We start from the raw sequence: 14,104 nt of genomic DNA, 5'->3' as shown, positions 1-14,104 counted from the left end.
ATCATTTTCCAAGTCATTTTGCACCTTAAGCTGATGTTTTTTCTTAATTCCATTTTGTGATACATACAACATTTTGATCACTTCTTGCTGCGGTGTTGGGCGGCTGATAAAAACACAATTCTGCCATTTTGATTTCTTTTCTCATTGTGTCATTTACTGATCGAGTTAATTACTTTTATAATTTTACAGATCAGACTTTTACAGAGATACCACACAGGGGCGGAACTACCGCCCGTGCAGCCGGTTCATTGAACGGGGGCCCCGAGGGAGAGGGGGCCCCTCCAGCCTCAGCAGGGCCGCCATCAGGGCATGACTGCCCTGACTCCAGTATGGGGCCCGGCCGGTAGGGGCCCCCTCGGAGCCCCGTTGGGGGCCCCCCTCTTATGCATCTCTCGCCTCATGGGGCCCCTGGCCCCATGCTAAGCGCCGGGTCCGGGACATCTCAGCGCTGTGCTGCGCTGCCGTGGCAGCGCCTTCAAGATTCCCCTGACTTCCGGTCATGTGACGGTGCCGTCACATGGCCGGAAGTCAGGAGAACCTGGTGTCAGCGATTTGGACGAGCGCCAGGATTCTGCAGGGATCGCATGGGGGTAAGTATAACAAGTTTTATTTTTTTAAAAATACAATTAACTAGAAGTGGGGGGAATTGGGAGATGCACATGTGTGTGGGGGGGGGGGGAATTGGGAGATGCACATGTGTGGGGGGGGAATTGGGAGATGCACATGTGTGTGGGGGGGGGGAATTGGGAGATGCACATGTGTGTGTGGGGGGGGGGAATTGGGAGATGCACATGTGTGGGGGGGGGGAATTGGGAGATGCACATGTGTGGGGGGGGGGAATTGGGAGATGCACATGTGTGTGGGGGGGGGGGAATTGGGAGATGCACATGTGTGGGGGGGGGAATTGGGAGATGCACATGTGTGGGGGGGGGAATTGGGAGATGCACATGTGTGGGGGGGGGAATTGGGAGATGCACATGTGTGGGGGGGGGATTGGGAGATGCACATGTGTGGGGGGGGGATGAGAGAGGTGCACATGTGGGGGAGGGGAATGAGAGAGGTGCACATGTGGGGGTGAGAGAGGTGCACATGGGGGGATGAGAGAGGGGCACATGTGGGGGAGGGGGATGAGAGATGTGCACATGGGGGGTGGTGAGAGATGTGCACATGGGGGGTGGTGAAAGATGTGCACATGGGGGGGTTTGAGAGCTGCACATGGAGGGGTGAGAGCTGCACATGGGGGGGATGAGAGCTGCACATGGGGGAATTGGGAGAAAATGAGCTGCACATGGGGGAATTGGGAGTAGGGGGATAATGAGCTGCACATAATGAATGTGGGGTGGGGGAGAGTAAATGATGATGGGGTGGGGAGAGCACGGACATGATATAATGAATTGGGGCAGGGGGTGCATGTAAATAATGAATGCGGGGAGCAGGAAGCATAGAGTAGGGGGCGTTGCGGATGCAGGAGTGTAACTGGTAACAAATTGGCGGAAAGAGTAGAGGTTCTAATTAAATTATATATTGAGTGCCTATTTACAGTTAATGGGGGCACCGTGGTGGATTACAATTTATATTTGGAATGGTAGGTGGCATAATAACTAACCATATATTGATGGTGGATGCACGTCTGTATTCAGCTGCGTAATGTAGAAGTTGGGGAATGTGCTCTAGATAACTGTGTTATTTTATGCAGAGATGAGTCCTGGCTGGAAGACGTGATGGCGGTCTGTGCTGGATGAAGGAGAAAAGCGTAGCTGAAGGACTTCACCTAGAGACGTCACCAGTGAGTCAGTGTATTACATGTACACTTACACTATATACTATGTACCGGGCTCCTGTGTATAATGTCACTGGTGATCACTGTATTACCTGTACACTATATACAGAGCTCCTGTGTATAATGTCACTGGTGATCACTGTATTACCTGTACACTGACACTATATACAGAGCTCCTGTGTATAATGTCACTGGTGATCACTAGATTACCTGGACACTTACATTATACATACCATGTATAGAGCTCCCGTGTATAATGACACTTATGGTAATATTAGTAATGTGGTGGTAATATTAGTAATGTGGTGGTAATATGTGGTCTGGTCATGGTGTGGCAGTTTTTCTCCCTTCTGTGTGGTATTATTCGGTCACTATGTTGTGGTAATATGTGGTCTGGTCATGGTGTGGCGGTATTCCCTGTATGTGGTATTATTGGTCATTTTAAAAAAAAATGTATATGACACATTCCCTTAAAGAAAACTAAATAAACATATATCTAAAAAGAGTATTGCATATTTTAAGAAAATTTTAATAGGTTAGAGTAGGGCCCGGCCAGAAGAGTCTACCTTATCGTGGTGGCGGCTTTAAAAATCTTTTGGCCAAAACAAAAGCTGATGGCTATGTATGTGGCGCCGTCACATGGCCGAACGTCAGGAGAACGTGGTGGCAGCGACGTGGACGAGCGCCAGGATTCTGCAGGGATCGCATGGGGGTAAGTATAACAAGTTTTATTTTTTTAAATACAATTAATTAACCAGGAGTGGGGGGAATCAGAGATGCACATGGGGGGGGGGGGTGAGAGATGCACATGGGGGGGGGGGTGAGAGATGCACATGGGGGGGGGTGAGAGATGCACATGGGGGGGGGATGAGAGATGCACATGTGGGGGGGATGAGAGATGCACATGGGGGGGGGATGAGAGATGCACATGGGGGGGGGGTGAGAGATGCACATGGGGGGGTGAGAGATGCACATGGGGGGGTGAGAGATGCACATGGGGGGGTGAGAGATGCACATGGGGGGATGAGAGATGCACATGGGATGGATGAGAGATGCAAATGGGGGGGATGAGAGATGCACATGGGGGGGATGAGAGATGCACATGGGGGGGGATGAGAGATGCACATGGGGGGGGATGAGAGATGCACATGGGGGGGATGAGAGATGCACATGGGGGGGGATGAGAGATGCACATGGGGGGGGATGAGAGATGCACATGGGGGGGATGAGAGATGCACATGGGGGGGATGAGAGATGCACATGGGGGGGATGAGAGATGCACATGGGGGGGATGAGAGATGCACATGGGGGGGGATGAGAGATGCACATGGGGGGGATGAGAGATGCACATGGGAGGGGGATGAGAGATGCACATGGGAGGGGGATGAGAGATGCACATGGGAGGGGGATGAGAGATGCACATGGGAGGGGGATGAGAGATGCACATGGGGGGGATGAGAGATGCACGGGGGGGGGTGAGAGATGCACGGGGGGGGGTGAGAGATGCACGGGGGGGGTGAGAGATGCACGGGGGGGAGAGAGATGCACGGGGGGGTGAGAGATGCACGGGGGGGGTGAGAGATGCACGGGGGGGGTGAGAGATGCACGGGGGGGGGTGAGAGATGCACGGGGGGGGGTGAGAGATGCACGGGGGGATGAGAGATGCACGGGGGGGGTGAGCTGCACATGGGGGGGTTATGTTTACATAACTTTGTTGCCTTATGAAGGGCAGGGGGGGCCCCCAAAAATTTCTTGCACAGGGGCCCACTACAGTCTGTGTCCGCCCCTGATACCACATATTTGTTTTTTTTACTTATTTGAATGGGGATTTGAATTTTAAGATTTTTTTCATATTAATTTATTTCATTTTTTAAATTTTTTACATTCTTCCTATACTTTGCAGTCCCCTTGGGAACTTGAACATGCAATCATCTGATCGCTTGTACTATATATTGCAATACCACAGTCATCCAAATATTTTCTGTTATACTGTCCATGGCCTCATTTAGACATTCGTGTTGCATGTACTGTATGTGTTGTATCTGTTTTTTACGGATACCCATTGTGCTATTCACATGTTCTGTTTTTACATGGACCACGTGTCTGGGCAATACTCATGGAGACATGTCCGTTTTTTTTCAGTATCATGAATAATAAGGGCCTATACAAATCTGTGAAAAACATGGACAGCACATGGATGGCATCCATGGGCAGTCCGTCTCCCATCCATGTGTCAATTTTTATTTTAGTTCATTTTGCTCTGAACTTTATTTGAAATTACTTTGTTGATCTGTGGTATACACTTCAATGTTGAGAGTTGTTTTTTTTTGTATAACCACAAGTGGATTTTAGCCGCAGTTTTATCAGTCATGAAATAGCACCCTGTACTAATATGAAGAGATTGATAGTTCGCGTCCAGCAGCATCCAGAGCTGTGGGACAAGCAAAGCTCAGAAAGTGTCCCCATGGTTGTTCCTTTTAGATGAAAAAATATATTTATGGTTTTTGGGGCTAGTATTTGGTTATCTTTGGTAGCTGGCGGTTTCGCTGACTACTATAAAAGATAATGTGTAGCTATAATGAGCTCTCACTGTATGGTATCCAGGGAAAGTAAGTTCTCACTGTTTCTGACCTATGTATAATGATGCAGCAGCAGTGTTTTTAATTACCAGAGAAATACTTGGCTTTCGGAGCATTTTTTTTGTTTTACAGAAAAAAATAGTATAACATTTATTTAAAATAAATATGTTTATTGATTTTGAAATGGTCAAATGTTGATGGAGGTCAGCGAGGGATCAGTATCGGCAAGAAGTAAATCCCCTTCCATCTGCATCTGGGGCCCCAAGGAAAAGTCCATAAATGTATTTTTTGCACTTGTTCTTTCTTAGGCCTGCTTTGGAGATTAATCAGTAAGTGCTTATTGATTCCATTCTTGGTTTAACAGCACATTTTATGTATAAAGTCAATGGAAATTTCAAACAAAGAACAAGGGTGGGGTAAACTGGAATTTACAAATTATAATATACCCCCTGTCCAAAAAATCTTTGGAGGTTCGGGGCATGCGAGGTCTTCCCTTCTTCGGATAAAGGCTGCGTTAGCATGTTTGATGGGGTTATTTGAGAGTGTATTTGGCCTCTCAGAACATATTGGTGAGTATATGTTTGCTGTCCTGATTGTTATGGCCCAGAATGGGAACTGTAAGAGGGATAATAGTAGGGGTCATAGGTATATTGAGAACCATAACACTGTTGGAGAGGTGGTTGAGTATGAGTATACCTATATGCCTGAGTGCTGAGACAAAGCTGCAGCAGGTATGGGGTGGGTTGCCATTGCCACATACTACACGACACGCTAGTTCTGAGCCCAAACAGGTGGATGGGCTTATGGTGTTCCTGGCCGGCATCCAGGAAAGCGATGAGCGCATTCCACATCCGTACCTAATGATGGGAGGATCCTGTCTCAGTTGGGAGACTAAGGACGAGGCAAATTTCTCCTCATTATCCTCTGGAGTTAATGTAATTAGAATGTTTAGGACTCTAGTGTTAATATCTTGTGGCACCAAAGTTTGATTTTGATGATACCTGCTCCACTTTCCTCGAGTGGCTTGCCAAACGGGCCTAGTTATTTGCTGCCCCTCCTATGGTGGCATAGTTAACATGTGAGTTGGAATGGCAGCATCCCCTCAGTCAGTCTCCTGTAGAGGTTCCGTTTTTTGTTTTGTGGGTATCGGTTTCTAATTAGAGTCCATGCTCAACTATAGAGGAGATACATACAAATGGAATTTTAGGCTCTGATAACATTTGTGGGTCACCAGCCCAAAACATGTATGTGGTGCTCCACATGCATTCACTTTCCACGCTCAAATTTATACTTACACTTCAAGTGAGATAATTAGCAAACACATAAGTGCATTATTCCATCTGCCAGCAGCGTAGTTTAAAAACTAACAAGACAAGGAACTGGAAACATGTAATAAATAAGAATAAAATATTTGCTGACAAACACTTTTATTTTTTCCTAAAAAAAAGAATGTGGGGCATATTGTAATGAGGTACTAGTTGTTATTTTTGGAAAATGAAAACAGCTTGGAAAAAGACCACTTTTAATTATACAAAAAAACATATGTTCGCAACCCACTTCAAGAGTCCTTATTGCATTGCGAGTCCATAACTACCTGAAAAAAAAGTTTCCCCAATGCAAAAGAGTTTCCAGCTAAACTACACATAAATGAACATTTCCGGTACATTTGTCATGGTGCGGAACCCTCTACGTAAACAAAATAGTAAGCAAAAAAAGTCCCTGTCTCAAAGACCAGAGGGGCCTGGTTGGTACCACAATGTATGTCCTGTGGTAACGGCATGTTGGACCCCCTCATATTCTCCACATCATCCAAGGATGCCACATGAATCTGGCAGAAATTATGAAGGATGGTGGAAGCTTTAAATGCTGCCTGAACATTGATGGGATGCATTTGTATTGAGGTCTGGAAAATGTGCCATTTCAAGGCCAAAGTTCCAAAGGCACATTCAACATATCAACATGCTCTTCAGGTGTCCAAATCTCAATAAGGAAAAGGTTGAAGAACATGTCTTAAGAGCCCAAAACCCTCATCAGGAATCAAAATAAAGGGTACAGGTAGCCCACAGCCTCCTGGAAGCACACAGGGGTATGGAAGGGCAAGATTCATGTCCCCAATCTGCCGAACAAATCTGGAAGCGCGAGAGTTGCAAGCATCTGAAGCACTCCCATAGGCCCCAATATCAGGAATTACAAAACAGTAGCTACCGTCAGCTGAAGCCAGCAGCACCATTGAAAAATACGTTTTGGAATTGAAGAACTGGGAGCCAGAGTTTGACAGCTTTTTGACACAAATGTGCTTACCATCCAGGGCACCTAGAAAGTACGAAAACTCGGCTGCTTCCATGAAGCCCTGGGCAATCCTCACCGAGTCTTGTGCGGTTGGCTGAGGCATCACCCAGCTCTTGAGATTGTCCCAAATAATATCTCGGGTTGTGTACAATCCTTGATATAGTCGACATGAAGAGGAGAAATTCAAAGTGAACGGATGCAAACAAATTGCCATAAGCCATGAATCTACTGTACAATGAAAAATAATAAAAGTAAAGAAACATTTAAAAGATATTTTGATCAATAAACAATAGTTGGCCAAGGGAAAGAAAAAGGCACTTTAGCAACAATAAACATTTAATCACAATATTGTGGTTCCACAGAAGCAATATACTTAACTTACACTACAAACATGCACAAAAGTTTGAACAAGGAACAAACAAACACAATACTATTTAAAAACACATTAACATTTGACCCTACCAGCCAACAATTTGCCATTTGATAGCTTTATAAATGAGTATAGGTAAAATTGACTTTACTTTTGCAAGTTTTACAACATATTAATACTGTATGGTAGAACATTTCACCCACAGGTATTTTATAATAATCTCAATATATGTTCTACATGCATATAGGAAATTGGTCTTCCCTTCTAAAAGGGATGCTGTGTTCTGCATCATTATGTGTCTCTGATGATCACTTGCAGTTAATAATTCATTAAACAGATTAAGCTTTCTACAATAGCATGTAATCTATCACTGATGTCATTGCAAACTTGCAGAATATGACACTAAGCATTATGTGGACATGAAATCACATGAATAATGAAAACCTATCAAGCTTGTTGTGTTAATGTGGAAGATTAATTGCTGATTTTTTTCTTTAGTGCCATGAAAAACAAAATGTACATGGCATGCTTATTATTATAAAAAATATTTTTTTTGCTTTGATCCAGTCACTGTTATGATCTGCAACATGAACTAAGGAAAGATAGGGGAAGGCTGTCCCTACAGTAAGACTAAGCTGAATCCCTACGATGTAGCGGGCTGCCTGTTCCTAGCGAACAGACCCGCCTTAGTCCTCGGCTAGTCTGAACGAAGACCTATAGCATAAAGGGAGGGGTCCCTAAAAGAACTAAGGACTGGGACAAAAAATGGGACACCTCCTAAACAGAGAAGTTGTTGCAGAACACAAAAAGACAAACTGACAAAAGGTACTAAAGGTCCCAGAAGGACCAAGCGAACTGACAGAGAAAGGCACCGAAGCACCTGGCTAGAGAAACAATCAAACACTGAAGTCCAGCACAGCCAAAAGGGCGGAGCTGGAATATAAAGGCAGATGGTCACGTGACCGCAAAACACAAGATGGAAAAAACAAACTGGAGGGTTCTAACAGTCACAATGTCTCAAAACTCCATTTACATGCAGTGGATTTTACTACTGTAGATTTGGGAGCATGGCGCCATGCAAAGATTGAAATCCATAGCAAATCCACAATTAAATTTGTGACCAAATCTACATTAAATATTTTGCTGTGGAGTCATTGTAAAAATGGAATCTAAAGACAAACCTTTGGCCTCATTCAGAAGTCCATTTTGTTTGCATACAGTAAAAAAAAATTAACCATTTTTCTTCAGTCTGCTTTATACGATTGTCAAAAAACTGACCGTCACTTCCAAAACAGAAAACAGGTGTGTACAGGTGTTTACTAAGAGTAGCCATCTCCATATATAACTAACAAATAAAGTTTCACTTTGTAACGCTAAGTATGCAAACATGAAATATGAAATTTGAATTGCATTACTGCTTTAGAAAACAGACGGAGAAATCTTGCTTAAAACAATTGTCATAAATTTTTGGAACTCATGACTTTTTTAACCATCAGTGTGGCATTATTTTTTCTCATCTGCAAAAATTTTTTTCCAAACCTCTCCAACCCGTTAAGACTCATTCAGATGAGTGTGTTTAACCCCTTGACGACATGTACATGTCTATGTATGGAAAGGTGGGAAGTGTGTCTCCGCAAATCGCCGCATATGTGGGCCATTTTGATCGCGCTGGCTCACAAGTAGAGCCAGAAAAATCATCATCAGCTGTCTGTTATACATGATAGTTGACACCCTGCAGTAGCGCCCATGATCAGTGCTAGGGTCGATTATGGGTGTTTGACCCCTCTGATCTAGCTGTCAATAATGACAGTGGTATTGATCTGCTTATAGAGGGAGGGAGCTCCCTCTTTCCTTCAATCAGCACAATGTGCTTGTGATCGCATTATGCAGATGGTCTCCATGGTGTCCCCAGGTCAAATAATGGCCACAAAATCACTTGGATACTGTTGTCTGTTAACCGGTTCCCGACCGCCCACTGTACATAAACGTCCGCGCTGCCTGGGCTCTGTGCAGCGCGGACGTTTAAAAACGGTGGGTGGTCTCGCAGCGCTCAGGACCCCCAGGGTCCTGCAAGCGCTGCGATTCCGGTGCAGAGCGTTAGCTCTGACAGGGAACATCATCGGGACCTGATTGGATCAGGTTCCAGTGATGTTAACCCTTTGCTGTCTTCTATATGCTGCGATCTATAGTAATCGCGGCATATAGGAGACAGCAGGAGGAGAGGGGGTCGTCTTACTTACCTCCGAAGACCTCTGATTCCTTACAGGACCTGGGGTTGCTATGGCAGCTGGAGGTGACATGACCGCCTCCAGCTCTGCCATATATGGTGTCCTGTCTGGCTCAGCCTGCAAGCTGAGCCAGACAGGAGACTCTGACTGAAACAGGGAAGATCTCATGTAATGTAATGTAATATATGTCTATTACATTACATGAGATTAGTGATCAGAAAAATAAAAATTAATGTCCCATACAGGGACTAAGTAAAAATGTAAAAAAAAGTTTAAAAAAAAGTTTTTAAACTGTTAAAAAAAATCACAAAATAAATAAAAATAAATAAATAAAATATTAAACCAATAAATCCGTATATTTTTACAAAACCAAAAAAAGAACACATATTTGGTATCGCCGTGTCCAAAAGAACCCGAGCTATAAAACTGTCACACTAATTAACTCCTTCTGTGCACACCGTAATAAAAATAAATAAAAAACGGAGCAAAAAAATATGCTTTTTCATCATATCGCCAAACAAAAAGTGGAAAAAAATGCGATCAAAAAGCAAAATAGAAATAAAAATGGTACCGCTGAAAACGTCATCTTGTTCCGCAAAAAACAAGCCGCCATACAGCTCCATCAGTCGAAAAATAAAAAAGTTATAGTGCTCAGAATAAAGCAATGCAAAAAAAATATTTTTTTCTATAAATTTGTTTTATTGTGTAAAAGCGCCAAAACATAAAAAAATATACAGTAAGTGTAGTATCGCTGTAAATGTACTGACCCGAAGAATAACGCTGCCTGATCACTTTTACCACACGCAGAACAGCATAAAAAAAACCTCAAAGAACAATTCCTGAATTGGTTTTTGTTAATTTTACCTCCCAAAAAACGGAATAGAAAGCGATCAAAAAATGTCACGTACCGAAAAATGGTACCAATAAAAATGTCAACTCGTCCCGCAAAAAACAAGCCATCACATTACTGTCGGCCGAAATATGGAAAAATTATAGCTCTCAAAATATGGTGATGCAAAAACTAGATTTTGCAAAAAAAAGCGTCTTTTAGTGTGTGACAGCTGTCAGTCATAAAAACCCGATATAAATCTGGTATCTCTGTAATCGCACCGACCTGAAGAATAAAGTAATCTCATCACTTATACCGCACGAGGAGCGGCGTAAAAATTAAATAAAACCAATTCTTCACCTGCTACTGATTTGTTTATTATGTCTCCGAAAGATCGCAGTAAGGCTCTGCTCACATTTATCCTGCGCTCTGCGCTGAGCACTTACACCAGAGTTTCCGTGTAAATCTCTGAAATACGTGATTCAGCCAGAACCCATGACGGAAGATTCCCTGTAATGAGGCAGATATAGACCACTGTGGACGCCGTCTAGCCTGGGATCCCACGGTGTCATTTGTTTTAGGCGTGCATAAAAGTGCGGTTGGCCAGTTTTGTGCACTTCTGAAAAAAAGGACACCGCTAAACGGAGGCCAGACGGAGTCCAGAGTAACTCTGCTGCCTCATTACAGTGAATGGATCCCGCAGGGGTTTCATCTGAATTATATCACTTGGAAATTTAGATGGAAACCCCGATGTAAGTGCTCAGCCTAGAGCGCCGGATAAATGTTACATAAAATGTTCCCAATAAAAGCTTAAACTCAGTCCTCAAAAAAAGCTAGTCCCCACTCAGGTCTGTCATCTGTTAAAAATATAAGGGACTTCCAAGTTACTGGTAGCAGAAAGGCTCTGGAAAAGCGAAATGGCCCTTGCCCCCCAAAAGAAATTCAGAAAATTTTGTGCTCCCAAATCCAAATGCCTATTCTACAATAATTTGTTCTCCAATTGTCAAATAGCACTCCGTCCCCACCAGATCTCGCCGTATGGCTGAGCGGTACGATACAGCTACATATGGGGTATTGCCACTTTAAGAAGAAATTGTGTGACACATTTCGGCACCATTTTTACCCATTGCCCTGTGTGAAAATGTAAAATCTGAGGGTAAAACATTTTTTTGTGGTAAAAATATAATTATGCTTTTCACTGCCCAATGGTATAAATTTAAAAATTAAAAAATACTCACTACTTCCCTAGATGTATTCCTTGAGAGGTGTAGTTTACAAAATGGGGTCACTTGTGGGGGTTTCTGCTGTTTCGGCATGTCAGCGACTCTTCAAATGTGACATGGTGTCTGCCACCTATCCCAGCCAACATAGCGCTCCTTTCTCTTCCGAACCCTGCCGTACACCAAAGCAGTGGTTTTCCCCCACATATGGGGTATCGGCGTACTCGGGAGAAATTGCACAACAAATTTCATGGTGCAATTTATCCTATTACCCTTATTATAATTCAAAATTAAGGGATGAAAAACGGTTTTGTGGGAAAAATTAGAAAATTTTATTTTTACAGCTCAATATTATAATCTTCTGTGAAGCACCTTGGGGTTCAAGGTGCTCACCACACATCTAGATAAGTTCCCTAAGGGGTCTAGTTTCCAAAATGGTGTCACTTGTGGGGGTTTCCACTGTTTAGGCACTTCAGAAGCTCTCCAAACGCAACATGGCATCCGCTAATTATTCAGACAAATTTTACATTCAAAAAGTCAAATGGCGCTCCTTCCCTTTCAAACCCTGCCGTGCGCCCAAACAGTGGTTTGCCTCCACATATGGGGTATCAGCGTGTTCAGGAGAAATTGCACAACAAATTTCATGGTGCAATTTTTCCTATTACCCTTATGATAATGCAAAATTAAGGGATGAAAAACGTTTTTGTGGGAAAAATGTGAAAATTTTATTTTTACAGCTCAATATTATAAACTTCTGTGAAGCACCTTGGGGTTCAAGGTGCTCACCACACATCTAGATAAGTTCCCTAAGGGGTCTAGTTTCCAAAATGGTGTCACTTGTGGGTGGTTTCCACTGTTTAGGCACATCAGGAGCTCTCCAAACGCAACATGGCGTCTGCTAATTATTCAGACAAATTTTATATTCAAAAAGTCTAATGGCGCTCCTTCCCTTCCAAACTCTGCAGTGCGCCCAAACAGTGGTTTTCCCTCACATATGGGGTATCAGCACGCTCAATAGAAATTGCACAAAAAAATTTGGGGTCCATTTTTTCCTGTTACCCCTGTGAAAATAGAAAAAATTGGGTCTAAAATAACATTTTTGTGAAAAAAGTTAAATGTTAATTTTTTTCTTCCACATTCCAAAAATTCCTGTGAAGCACCTGAAGGGTTAATAAAGTTCTTGAATGTGGTTTTTAGCACCTTGAGGGGTGCAGTTTTTAGAATGGTGTCACTTTTTGGTATTTTCTGTCATAAAAACCCCTCAAAGTGACTTCAAATATGATGTGGTCCCTAAAAAAAAATTTTTGTAAATTTTGTTGGAAAAATGAGAAATCGCTGGTCAACTTTTAACCTTTATAGTTCCCTAACAAAAAAAAATTTTGGTTCCAAAATTGTGCTGATGTAAAGTAGACATGTGGGAAATGTTATTTATTAACTATTTTGTGTGACACATCTCTCTGATTTAAGGGCATGAAAATTCAAAGTTAGAAAATTGCAAAATTTTCAAAATTTTCGCCAAATTTCCGATTTTTTCACAAATAAACGTAAGTTATATCGAAGAAATTTTACCGGTATCATGAAGTACAATATGTCACGAAAAAACAGTCTCAGAATCAGGGGAATACGTTGAAGCATTCCAGAGTAATTACTTCATAAAGTGACAGTGGTCAGAATTGAAAAAATTGGCCCGGTCACGAAGGCAAAAACAGGCTCTGGCGCGAAGTGGTTAAGTCCAAGAGCAGGACCTGACACGCCTCCTGCCTATGCGTGATTGACAGATCTAATACCCTGCAATGCAAAAACATTGCAGGGTATTAGACCAGCGATCAGAGCAAGAAAGGTTGATGTCCTATACTGATTCTAAGTAATAAAAAGTTAAAAAAAGTCTAAGTTTGCAAAAATCTTAAAATTAAAAGGGAAAGCACCAAAAAAATTTAAAAATGTTTTGTAAGTAAAAATTCAAACCGATCTGTAAAACTAGCTAGCTTTTCAAGCTTCTTCATCACACTGACACACAAAACAAAATCAAATAAAAAATGTTTTGTATACCCACATGGCACTAATAAAAACTGCATCTCATTCTGCAAAAACAATCCCCTATTTAGATCTGTCATCTGTCAATAGAAAAATAGTAGTTGTCCATGTTCCTAGTTGTTCATCAGACATTGGAAAAGTGACATGGTTCCCAAAAAACAATCCAGTAAAATCCATGCTCTTAAAGCTAAATGGCCCCCTCTTCTGAGCTTTGCAAAGTGGCAAAAACAACACTTAACATCAACTTGTATGGTACTGCTGCAGATGGGAAACGCACTTCACCAATAGTTCTTCAATATGAGATCGGTGGAGATGCAGGCTAAAAGTGTGTTCTTTCACCCTCTGTTTGGCTGGCATGCATTTCTTTAACAGTATAGAAAAGCACAGCAGACCGCGGTATACATCTCTTTACAGTAGGACCTTATGGTGAACGGATGCTTTGGGATCAATCCTAACAGTGCACACTGATGAGTGCACACCGCTTGAGCAGATTTCTGTTGTTTTGGAAGCTTATGGGCTCTACAAATGGTGCTACAAACTACTCCAGGAAACTCTGCCCCTAAAATCCAAATTTTGGTTTGTCCTGATGTATGAATACTTCGAAACAGATTGACGAATAAAAACTACATCCAAATAATCTCGGTCTCCCATCGTATATTGAAAAAGTACAGAATCATGGCACTCCTTAAAGAAAAAGAAACAATGAAAAAAAATGAAGAGTGGTCCAAAAGCATCATTTTATTTTTAACGTTTCGGTCAAACAAGACATTCTTCA

General features: G+C 42.6%; 1 long non-coding RNA gene across 1 annotated transcript in view; it reads left to right on the top strand.

The window, feature by feature from the left end:
- Nucleotides 1-227: 227 nt before the first annotated feature.
- The window catches only part of LOC141167865 (uncharacterized), a 265,118-nt gene continuing 251,241 nt past the window's right edge, over nucleotides 228-14,104 (top strand). Inside the window, exons 1-2 of the long non-coding RNA XR_012251655.1 lie at nucleotides 228-590; nucleotides 1,697-1,786. This is a non-coding gene — a long non-coding RNA (uncharacterized lncRNA). The remainder of the gene's footprint in view (nucleotides 591-1,696; nucleotides 1,787-14,104) is intronic.

This window comes from Phyllobates terribilis, unplaced genomic scaffold (genome assembly GCF_046119375.1).
Source record: "Phyllobates terribilis strain yellow unplaced genomic scaffold, ASM4611937v1 Scaffold_1__5_contigs__length_1240528914, whole genome shotgun sequence".
Classification (NCBI taxonomy): domain Eukaryota; kingdom Metazoa; phylum Chordata; class Amphibia; order Anura; family Dendrobatidae; genus Phyllobates; species Phyllobates terribilis.
The sequence above is the reverse complement of the archived record's forward strand: the minus strand, read 5'-3'. Positions and strand labels throughout refer to the sequence as shown.